Raw genomic sequence first — 11,910 nt, 5'->3', positions numbered from 1 at the left:
AAGGATGGACAGGGCTTTACCATTCTCTGTATTGCTAAGGTTCTAGGAAGCACACAGCAACATTGCTTTAACTCCAATTTGACTGAGCAACTGTAGGACTATTTAAATAACCCCAAATTTGTGGTCCTCATGTCCATGTTCTGAGCCATCTGACAAAAGGTGAGATGGTGGTTACAGCAGCTGAACTAATGTCTCACTACTGGGTGAATGGGTTTAATAGAATTTCAAAACATGAAAAAAATCACAGTACCCTTTCTTCTCTATTTCCAAGATACAGTATCCAAGTTCCAGGCCACAGGACCCTGACTAGATTACATTACATATCCACGTTCATTATTTTGACAAGCCAAGTTAACTGCACTGTTTCTAACTTGTGTAAATCAAACTGCTTCTCAAATCTGTTGCTCCCTGAAAGGAGAAACAATCCCTCAAAGTTCCATTTCTCCTTTATGGCCCTGGTAGTCACATGGGCATACAGTAGTGACACATAACTCTCCTGTAACATTTTTGTTGCATCAGGTTTGAGTAGACCTTGGGCAAAAAATGACTAATGACACCCCCTCCTCCTTCAGTGAGAGGCAAATGGATCAGACACTACACCAAAAGACCATGGAAATATGAATCAGGCACCTTAAATTTTTACCTCTAATTAATGATAAAATATTGCAAAAGTCCCTCTAGGCATCTTTGATTGCTTCTTTTCTAAAATGCATCCCCATTAAACTTTAACATCTTGACTCTTGACTACTCCTTCCAAATCTAATTGAATTGCTGTTTATTACAAAACAGATTTTATATTTTCACTATCTGAGTATTTTGGAGAACAAAGTACTCAGTCCAGGTATTTGGACATCTGATGAAAAACACACCAAGCTTATGCATAAGATTTATCTCCATGACAGCAATTTAAAACAGAGAAAGCCCCTGGCACTTATTCCTCCACAAAGGAGAAAAGCTGCTTTATATAGGGTCTGCCATTTCATTAGATGGACATTTTGAGGGCATTTGCATCCAGCTGGCCAAGCTGTATCCCAGATCAGCTGAGGAAAAAGGCTATAGTACAGAAACTGGCTGCTGAAATCTTAATGCAGAGTTGGGATACAACCATGGAAGACCTTAGATAACAACTCTGAGTTCTCCACTCCAGCAATGAACATGGCTCATTCACTGGTCTCTGTTATTTTCCGGCCACCCCAAAGGGCATGATAACATTATTGATCTCTTCCTTTACCACCCACAGTATCTTAATGCAGATGATGTATCCACATATTCTTCGATATTAGACTCCAGCAGTCAAAACAAAGAAAGATGTTCAAAAACGCTGGCAGGTGCTAAAAGATCTGGTCAAAGTTATTCAACAGGAGTCTCACACATAGAAAGGCCCAAATGGAGACCCATGTTGAGAGCATGTTAACTTTGACTTTGATGGGTCTCAGAAATAGCTGAGGGAATGTGAATTTGTGCTTGTGAATGACTTCTTCTTGGTGGTTTGTCTTGAGAATTGCATTGAAAATACCTGTCTCTTCATATTTGGGATTTTTTGTCACATCTGCCAGAATATCAGCATTAACATGTTGGCAGATAAATTGAATATGACTCCAGAAGAAGCTGAAGGCAGATTATAAATTTGATTAGAAATGCAAGACTGGATGTCAAGTTTGATTCCAAATTAGATCATGTGATTATGGATAACAATGCTGTTTCACCCTATCAGCCAGTGACTGAAAGACAAAAGCCTTTCATTTAGAAACCAGATGTTGATCATGAACATTGAGAAGAAGCTTAATCAGACTGGTGGTCAGAGGCTCCAAGTTGGCAACTTAAGACCCCACCTTCTACTGAAGAACTGTAAAAAAAATATTTTTAAAACCTATAAAAGATGAAATAACAAAACTTATCTAAAGAGTGGCATAGCTTAGAAACAATTAAAATACTGAGTATATATTTTGAAGAATTTGAATAAAATTGGCTGTGTTTCTAAAAAAAAAAAGAAGCTATAGCACACAGTCATTTTAAATTATAAAACTTTGCTTTCATTTCTCTTCCAAAAATTCAAAGAATTCATTCATCAGACCATTAGGCTGGACAATAAAACAGAACTCACAATGAAATGAAGCATTAGTCATTTGCTTACCAAGAGGTAGGGACATTTCAAGTTTTTTGAGTTATCCCATTAATGTTATAAAGTAGTATAAATATGCTAATCTTGGTACTGATAGTGTTTATGTTTGCCACAATTAAAAAAGGGAAGTTGTCCACCTTTAACCCAGGATTTCTTCTCTGGTCCCACTGCTATTATAGGCATTTCCTTTGATGCCCTCAGGCCCTTTATTGATCAATAGACATAAAGAATCACCAACCCCTCATGGAGAAATTAACTGGATAAGACTATACACTGGAAGGGGGATATTTTGGAATATTTTAGAAAATAGATAGAAGTTGGAAAAGGACTTTTTGAGCACTGAGCTTCTCCGGAGCCACGGAAATCATAGCACTCCCTTGCGTCAGCCCACTTTGTATCCTGTCGCACAGAATTCCCTCTGCAGGCACGATGCCAACCAAGCATGGTTTTATGGATCACCAGCAACTTGTGACATGAACCAATTATCTGTAAGTCAGCTCAGGCCCTACCAGCTTTTCCTATGGTTTAAAACTGAACACTTAAGTCTGAAATGATTTTTGAAACTGCCTAGAGCTGTGAAAGTGAGCCTGAGAAATATGTACCTGGCCCATGTTACCCTTCAAAATAAATCAGGAGGTTTCCTGGTTAGCAAAAGTTTAAAACAAAGGGAATCAATATTTCCTTCTACGCACCAAGCAATGGTGATTGAATGAAATCACTTGAGGACCTCTGCCTAGAGCAGAGCTGGAGATAATCTAATGAATTCTACCTCTTTGACTCTATGTCTACATTTGCCTTCTCACTTCTGATATAACCCCAGAGCCAAGGTTTGAGTTAGGTCAGATAAGGTAGGATAATATTCAAAGGCTAGTCCAAGTATAGAGATGGACAAAGAGTGCAACTCAGAATCAGGTGAGTTGTCGTGTCACTCCATTTAACCACAGAACCACTTACTATGCCATGCAGCAAAAAGACAGGTGATTAAACATTCCTGGTGGTAATGTATACATTGACTTACCTACCTCATCCCTTCACAGGCCTATGCAAAGTTTGGTAGCTTAGCAGCCAGTGTGAAGTGAGGAATATACCAAGTCAGAGGAGTTGAGATCCACAGGCATATTGCCATTTATACCACATTAAACTTAGCAGGAGTGGGGAGGCCAGGTCTGTACTCTTCTGTATGATTTTAAGGGGAATTTCATGTTTTACCAGTCACATCCTTCAATTTTTTATTTCTTAGTGTACCATTAAGGTTTCAGTGCAACAGGCCTAACCCTGACCTGCCCCAGAAGGCAACTGAATGTGTTTTAGCCTCTTGAGAAACAATTCAAAACTCTGAACTATATTTGAGAGATACTCTGGTCCTACTCCCCAACATCTTTTACATACCCATGTCCATACACTGCTATGCATAACCAACATATGTGTATATGTACTAACTCCTGTCTCCATTAATAACCTTATTCTTGACACTGAAGCCATAGTATAGTGATCTCTCTGTAGTGACCACCACAAAGCACACCAGAAACCTGCATGTAAAATCCCCAATCTTAGTGCATCACATACATAAACACAGCCCAGTCATTGCACATGATATCAACTGGTTATAAAAGCTTCTTTCTCCAAACATTAAATATGATGCATGATTAAATCTTGACACATCATATCTCTAGTTTCATAAAGAACATGAAAGTTCAGAAGGTAGCAATCATTATGGTCCCAAAGTGTTTGTTGATCATGTGTTAGGAGCAAGAATTAGAAATACTTGAGAAGCTTCCAATCTAATCAGAGGAAGTAGGACATAAGTGGGGGAAAAAAACTGGACATAAACTCACAGATTTTCCTGAGCTACAGGGGTCCACTGTGGTCATTTCTCCAGTCCCATTTCTGCATTTCCTCCCTGTACTCATGACTTTAAAAATCCCACTTCATACTTTAAGATCCAGGTCATTGGCCACACTTTTTGCAAAGCCTTCCCAGGTCTATCTCATTTATTCCCAAATCAGAAGTGATTTCTCAGTTCTTTCAGCTTCCACAGCAGCTTATATTTCTCTCCCAGGACACCCTCTATTTTGTATCATAATTATTTGCGTTCATGTCTTATTTCCCAGGCCAGATGAAATTAGGAACCTCTGGGGGACCGAATCTATTTATATTTGAATCTTAACATCATCAAGAAAAAACACTGACCATACTAGGTAATAAATATTTGAGGACTTTATCATGTTTTATAACTGTCATTTGACAGTTAAAACAATTAAAAACTGGAGGAACTAAGTATCTTGTGGAGGGTCATGCCATTGGGGCTGATATCCAGCTGGGAAGCCCCAGTAAGACCTTACAGAATGGGAGAATACTGAGACACATCTATGTCAGTTTGTAAGTAGCTACCCATCCCAAGTGGCCCCCTGCTGTCCCAGCTATGCTGGGCTGTCCTTTAGAATGCCTTGGATCCCTCATCTAGCAAGCGCAAAAGTGCTAACCAGCAGAGCAGAGGACTTCCATGGCACTGTATCTGTTCTACAGCTGACACCCACTTTTACTGTTCTACACTCTGGCCAAACCAGTCATTAACATTTTGAATATCACCTGGCATACAATGCTTACTTATAGGGCTTTGACAAGAAACAAATGTCTTACTACTCTTCCCAATACACTGATGCTAATTAAACATATGATAAACTGAGTTCTATGGGAAAGAATTCAGAGTAATGAATGATCAGTAATTAGCCTTTTAAAATTAAGTGGAACAAGACCTCAGTGTTGAACAATATGAAAAATACTAAAGAAGCAGAGTTGCAGGAGAACACTCCAAGCATGAAAATGAAATTAAACAATAGTTGGAAGTAGATCTTCATTTGATACATAATTCAGTGTTGGCTACATAATTTACAGAGCTTGGTATAAAAGAAAAATGCAGAGCTTCCTGTTCAAAAAATCAGAAAAAAAAGCCTTTTTCCCTTTTTCTGTAGTTTTTCCCTTGACCTGTCATGGTGCTTTATATTTGCTAGTTAAGGATGTTCCCCACTGAGCACAGGATACTCACAAGAGGAGTGCAGACCCTCTCAGGTGTCCAGGGCTCTGCTCAGCACACAGGGCACAAGTCCTGACCCCAGTCCTGCGAGTGTCCCCACCCAGCCCAGGGCAGGGACAGGAGAGCAAGTGGCCAGGACTCTATCCAGGGAAGGTGGGGAGGCAGCCGGTGGTGGGGCCACATGTAAACTGAGGCCACTCGTGCTTCAGGTTATAAGCCAGAGCACCTCAGTCATGGCAGCAGACCCTGCAGTGGCTCATAAACTGGCTCCAGCCCATCTTGGCTATGGTCCAGAAGCCCCTAGAAAACACTTAGACAATTACCCTCAAACAAGAGAGCCTTTGTGAGAGCCCAGCAATGTTTCCTTCTCCCACTACACTCACTTAAAAAATAAAAATTCAAAAATAAAATTATTAAGAATTCCAACGTGGCAGCTTCAGAACATTAAACCCCAAAGGGTGGGACCAGATGGCAAGCACAGACGCCTGAGCATGGCACTGTCTACATACTGGTGAAACTGGAGCTGGATGTGTCCAGAAGTCCAGAAGCAACAGAGTTAGACAGAAGTGTGGGGTTGATGCAGGCGAGGAACAGAATGGGGTGGCAGAGGGTAGACAGATCTGTGGGGCACTGCAAGCCATTGCATGTACAACCTAGGATAACTCCTATACCTTGCAAATCAGTCACTTTGGGTATCTGAACAAAGTTAAGCAATAGGTGAAATTTCTGTCTTCCCCTGAAGGATCACCCACTCAACTCCTGAAAAACACTGTGAAGGGGACTCCAGCACCGCTGCTGCCACAGTCACCATGCCACTGCGGCCCACTGGCCTCACTGCTGCTGCTGCAAGGACAGTGGCACCAAGGCGGCATAAGACATCCCTCATTGCTGCCCCTCCACAAAAAACTGTCATCCTTCCACAGACAAAAGTGTCTCTGAGAGAAATATGGAATCCAGCCCCTTAGGCTAAGGGACTTCGGAGAAACTTGACCACCCATGTATGGGGTAATAGGTAGAGAGGAACCTTATCTTACACCACTTACAAAAATGAACTCAAAATGGATTAAAGATTAAACATAAGGCCTGAAATCATACATCTCCTAGAAGGAATGTTCCTTGCCATTGATCTTAGCAATGATTTTTATGAAATGACAACCAAAGTACAAACCACAAAAGCAAAAATAAACAAATGGGATACCTGAAACCAAAAAGCTTTTGCATACAGAGACAATTAATAAGATGAAAGGCAAGGTATGAAAAGAGAAAAAATATTTGCAAATCAAACTCACATATCTGATAAGGTGTTAATATCCAAAATATATAAAAGACTCATACAACTAAATAGCAAAACAAATCAATTAACAAATGGACAACAGACCTAAGTAGAAAATTTTTTCTGAAGACTTACAAATATCTAACAGATACATGAAAAAAGTGCTTAACGTCACTAATAATTAGGAAAATGCAAATTAAAACCACAATAAAATATCACTCTGTGCTTGTTAGAATAGTTGTCATAAAGAAAAGAGCAAGAGATAAGTGTTGGCAGCATGTGGAGGAAAGGGAACCCTTGCGCTCTATTGGTGGGAATGAAAGTTGGTGCAGCCATTATGGAAAACAGTATGGGAGTTACTCAAAAAATTAAAAATAGTACTTCTATACAGTCCAACAATTCCACTTCTAGGGTATATCCAAAAGAAATAAAAACAGGATCTCAAAGAGATATATCTTTCACCCCAGTGTTCACTGCAGCATTATTTACAATAGTCAATACTCGGAAAACAACATAAGCATACATCACCAAGAAATAAATGGATAAAGAAAATTTGGCATGAGTATATGCAATGGAATATTAGTAACAATAAAGGAAATCCTGTCATTTGTGACAACATCAGTGGACCTTGGGGGTCATTATGCTAAATGAAGTAAGCCAGAAAGAGAAAGGCAAATATTCTATGACCTCACTTACTATGTGGAATCTACAAAAGTCAAACTCATAGAAACAGAAAGAAAAATAGTGGTTGCCATGTTCTGGGGAATGGAGGAAATGGATAGGTATTGGTCAAATCATGAACTTTCAGTGATAAGATGAAGAAGGTCTAATTTAAGTATGGTAATAATAGTTAATAATAATGTATTATGTACTTGAAATTTGCTGAGAATAAACCTTAAATGTTTTCACCAAAAAAAAAAGAAACAATAATTAAGTAAGGTAAGGGAGGTAGGTGTTAGATAATACTATGGTGGTAATCATTTTGTAATATATGTGTATCAAATCAACACAGTAAAACTTAAACTTACCCAATGGTATATGCCGATTATATCTCAATAAAACTGGCAGGGGGCACAGAGAAAAACTATTATGTAGATGTACCACTCTAAGATCCTGGGGCAGCTTTTCAGGCTCTGAACATATACTTCCACTCTGGCCCTAACCAATTCCTTCTCCATCCCCAAATCATTCTGTTACAAGAAAGGATCTGATTGACTCTTTTACTGGTAACTAAAGAGCAGCTAACATAATTCCCCTTCCAGAGAGAATCTTATAAGAAGAAATTATGTCAAATGCCAAATATTTTTCTTCTAGCAATAGATTTACAAGATCAGCAAAGGTTCTATTGTCAGTAGAAGTGAAAGAAATGCAGAAAAGCAAATACATTAGACATATATTGGGATGGAGACTCTGCCTGGTACTCCCTCCAATCAGCTACTTCACCTGAGCAAGGCTAAGTACTGCCGCCACTCACATCCACTCTACCCTTTGTCAGTACTAATCAGCAAAGCTAAAATTCCCTGCAAAAAGGGAGGCTGGGCCTCACAATGGGTCAAACTGAATTTCTCATCCACAGTGTTTCAGAAAATGTGAAATTGGATCTTGATCATTGAGAACCTGCCATCATCATTAAGCAGAAAGAGCAGACAGACATCTGTTCTGTCTGGGAACACAGAGAGCATACTAATTACAAGCTACTGCCTGGTACAGAACACTGTAGCCTCAGCTTGGACAGCTGTCAGCCAGGCGGACAGAGGCTGACCAGGCAGTCCTCCCAGAAGTGACGTAAACCACTGTTCAAGTGTCTAGGGGCTCAAGACTCTGCCTCACAACGGCAAGTGAATGAATTATGTGACACTCCTTCGCCATCACTGTCTCATCCTCCTCTTTCAGACCCTGAATTTCAGGAACAAATATAAGAACTGAGCCTGTATGCTTCATCTTGTGCTTCTCATAACCTAACTCTGTTATAGTGTGCTCTTCTCTCCTGCCTTTTCCCAAATTTTATCTGCCTGTTAAAGCTCATCTCTAGATTCACATTATTCATTTGCTAATTTGTTCATTCACCAATTTGTTCATTCACCAAAAATGAGTACTTAGTTTGTACAAAGTGATGTATTAGTCATTTGTAGAATATAAAGTGAATCAAGGATAAGTCCTTCTTTCATGATGTTTACAAATTTAACAGGGGAGAGTAAATAGACACCCAAATAATGCCAATCCATGGAATAAATAAATAAATAAATAAATAAATAAAGTTGCAGGTAAGATAGGTAGGACTAGATGCTTTAGGGGTTTAAAATAAATAACAATGAATTGGATCCAAGCATATTCAAGGAAGGCTTTGTCGAATAGGTAGTGGTCACGCCAGGACTTGGTCGTGCTCAGAGGCACACATATATGGGGAAGATGCACAGAGAGCCACCAAAGTAAATAAAGGGAAGGAAGAAAATGCAAGTTTGTTTGAAAAACACAGGATATATTCAGTAGGATAAGAAATAAACTTTTAAGGGGGATTATGAAATATAAGATTACAAGGACAGGTTGAGGTTTAATCGTAGCATCCTTTTGGAAAACAACCCAGGAATATACAACCTCTGCTGACCCCTCTTCTCTGTTATATCCCATAATGCATGTTTTTAGCTCACTTTTTGTGCTCTAAGTGACAGACATTCAATAAATATGTGTTGAATAATGAATTAAGATATTCACTGGTAAATGCTTCTGTGACTATACCACGGAAATTGTGCAGTATGTTATAAACGAAAACTTAGTTGTTTCCAGTGATCATCCTTGTTCCTTAATGTTTATAAAACTAATAAATAACAGCTATGGTTGACAAAGTGCAAGATGATGATGATAATTTACATTTTATGGGCATCTTGGATATGGATGTCCTTGGATGTATAAATCAGGCCTTACTTTATCTCACTAATTCACGTTACTTCAGGCTGAGAGAAAAGCAAAAGCAGATGTCCTAGTGGAATTTGGTGGACCTGTGCTGCACCCAGGCTCCTGGACAGGCATATCTGCTCTTGTGACATCTCATCAGAAACTTCCACGAAGAGGCTAGTGATGGCACAGGGTCGAAGCATAGGTGACAGAAGAAGAAATGAGGGACTAGGGGGTGCTTAGAACACCTAGAAGACTTGAGACTCCAAGCTGAAAATTTTCCTGGACTCTCACAATATGTAGATAATAATAATAATAGTAGTAGTAGTAATTATGGTTATAATTTATTGGGCATTTACTATATATCAGTATTTATTATTTGTTATAAGTACTTTATAAATGTAACTTAATTCTCATAACTACTATATGAAGTAGACATTATTATAATGATTTTATAGATGAATAAACTGATGCAGACTGGTGAAGAAACCTGACCAGGTTAAACAGCAGGAATTAGCAGAGCCAGGATTAAAACCCAGGTCTGTCTGATTTCAAGCTCTATTTAAACTACCCCTCTGAATTAATGGATGATGGATTCTTCATGCGTTGTCAAAAGAGACCAGGACATTTAGCAGAAACCGACATGGTAACATCAGGAAGTCAGCCTGCCCTTGCTGAAGCCCAGTCTCTGGTCAAAGTATCACTTAGAAGCCCTGGATTTTTGCATGTGTGCTGTCTTTTACAGACTTTGAGGAATGGGAAACACATTGGCCATGCCACAATCTAAGAATAAATGTTTAAAGATCCACACATTAAATATGAGAAGTTAACAAGCAACATTTCAAAACTTCCATAAGGTGTACTTCCATAAATACTGAGAAGGAGAAAGACAGAAATAGCACCTGCAGGCTTAAGTAGTGTTGAAAAGTACAGTAGGCCCCCCTCTCTCCAATCCATGGTTTTGCTCTTGGAGGTTTCATTTACCTGCAGTCAAACACAGTCAGAAAATATTTAGTGGAACAATTCAGAAGTTTTAAATTGTGCGCTGTTCTGCCTAACATAACGGACTCTCACACCATCCTACTTTGCCCCACTCTGGATGAGAATCATCCCTTTGTCCAGAGTCTCCACACTGTAGATGCTCCTGCCTGTTGGTCACTTAGTAGGCCCTTCAGTTATCAGGTCTATTAGGTTAACTGTTGAGGCATCACAGTGCTTGTGCTCAAGTAACTCTTATTTTACTTAACAGTGTCCTGAAAGGGCACAAATAGTGATGCTGACAATTCAAATATGCCACAGAAAAGCTGTAAAGTGCCTCTTTCAAGAGAAAGGTAGAAGCTTTTGAGTTAGTAAAGAAAAAAATCCTAGTTTATAAATTAAACTTTGTCACAGGTATGTGTGTATAGAAAAAAAACAATATATACAGGATTCACTACTACCCATGGTATCAGGCAACTATCTGGGGCCTGGGACCATATGTTCCATGGATGGGGGGTGGGGGACTGCTGTCCTGTTCAAATGGGAAGAGTCATGAACAGGTGGAACAGAGAGACACACAGCCATCCCTGTCCTTGGTTCTTCTTGAAACGTTTGCTAACAATTGCTTTGGTCTGTCCACTGTTTAATAAAAATAGTTGTTTCTTGTGTTTTTTAGGCAAAATTATCACTTATACCCCACATCTCTAGGAGATAATCCTGTAGATTCCAGACCATTCTCCCATTTACTAGTTGTGTGGCCTGCAATGAGTAATTATAAAGTTTGTATCATCATGGATGCAAGTCACTGCTCTCTGTGCCTCAGCCTCTTCTTCTATAAAATTGGGGGAATAAAGAATACTTACCACTTAGGGCTGAAGAGAGGATAGAATAACTTCATATGCATATAATTAATGTATATGTTATGTACTTAAAACAAGACCTGGCACATAGTAAGCATTATATAAATGTTAGGTGTTATTGTATATGTAGAATGGCTGTGCAAGTATTAATGATCTTTTTTAAAAAGATGTTATTTATTTATTTTTAGAGAGATGGGGAAGGGAGGGAGAAAAGAGAGGGAGTGAACATCAATGTATGGTTGCCTCTAGCACACCCCATACTGGGGATATGGCCTGCAACCCAGACATGTGCCCTGACTGGGAATCAAACCCGCGATGCTTTCATTTGCAGGCCTGCACTCAATCCGCTGAGCTACACCAGCCAGGAGTATTAACTATCTTAGGAATAATTTTCATTACACGCCACTTACAAGTGGTCTCCAGAAAGTCTCATGAAGCAAAGGGTCATTGTGTTTACATGTTATCGTGCCTACACCCACACAGATCTGAGATATTCACAGGTATTTTCTGGTCTGTTCTTGTCTTCGTGTGTGTGTGTGTGTGTGTGTGTGTTGTTCTTGAATATTTTGTTTAATCAATTTTCTTCATTGTTCTTCCACCTCACTCACTGAGACTTCCTGATGTCGGTGGGGGTCAGGAGCAAAGTAGGAACGGAACAAGCCCAATGCTGACAGAGAAGGCCCTTTCAGGTGGACAGCGCTCTGAGAGCCTGAAACGCTGTTCACCTGTGTCTCCTGAAGGACAAAAAAAC

At 39.5% G+C, this 11,910-nt stretch overlaps 1 pseudogene; it reads left to right on the top strand.

The window, feature by feature from the left end:
• Window positions 1-986: 986 nt before the first annotated feature.
• LOC114496322 lies at window positions 987-6,121 on the top strand (annotated as a pseudogene).
• The last annotated feature ends 5,789 nt before the right edge of the window (window positions 6,122-11,910 follow it).

This window comes from Phyllostomus discolor, chromosome 5 (genome assembly GCF_004126475.2).
Source record: "Phyllostomus discolor isolate MPI-MPIP mPhyDis1 chromosome 5, mPhyDis1.pri.v3, whole genome shotgun sequence".
Lineage (NCBI taxonomy): Eukaryota > Metazoa > Chordata > Mammalia > Chiroptera > Phyllostomidae > Phyllostomus > Phyllostomus discolor.
This window is presented reverse-complemented; position numbering and strand designations above follow the sequence as displayed.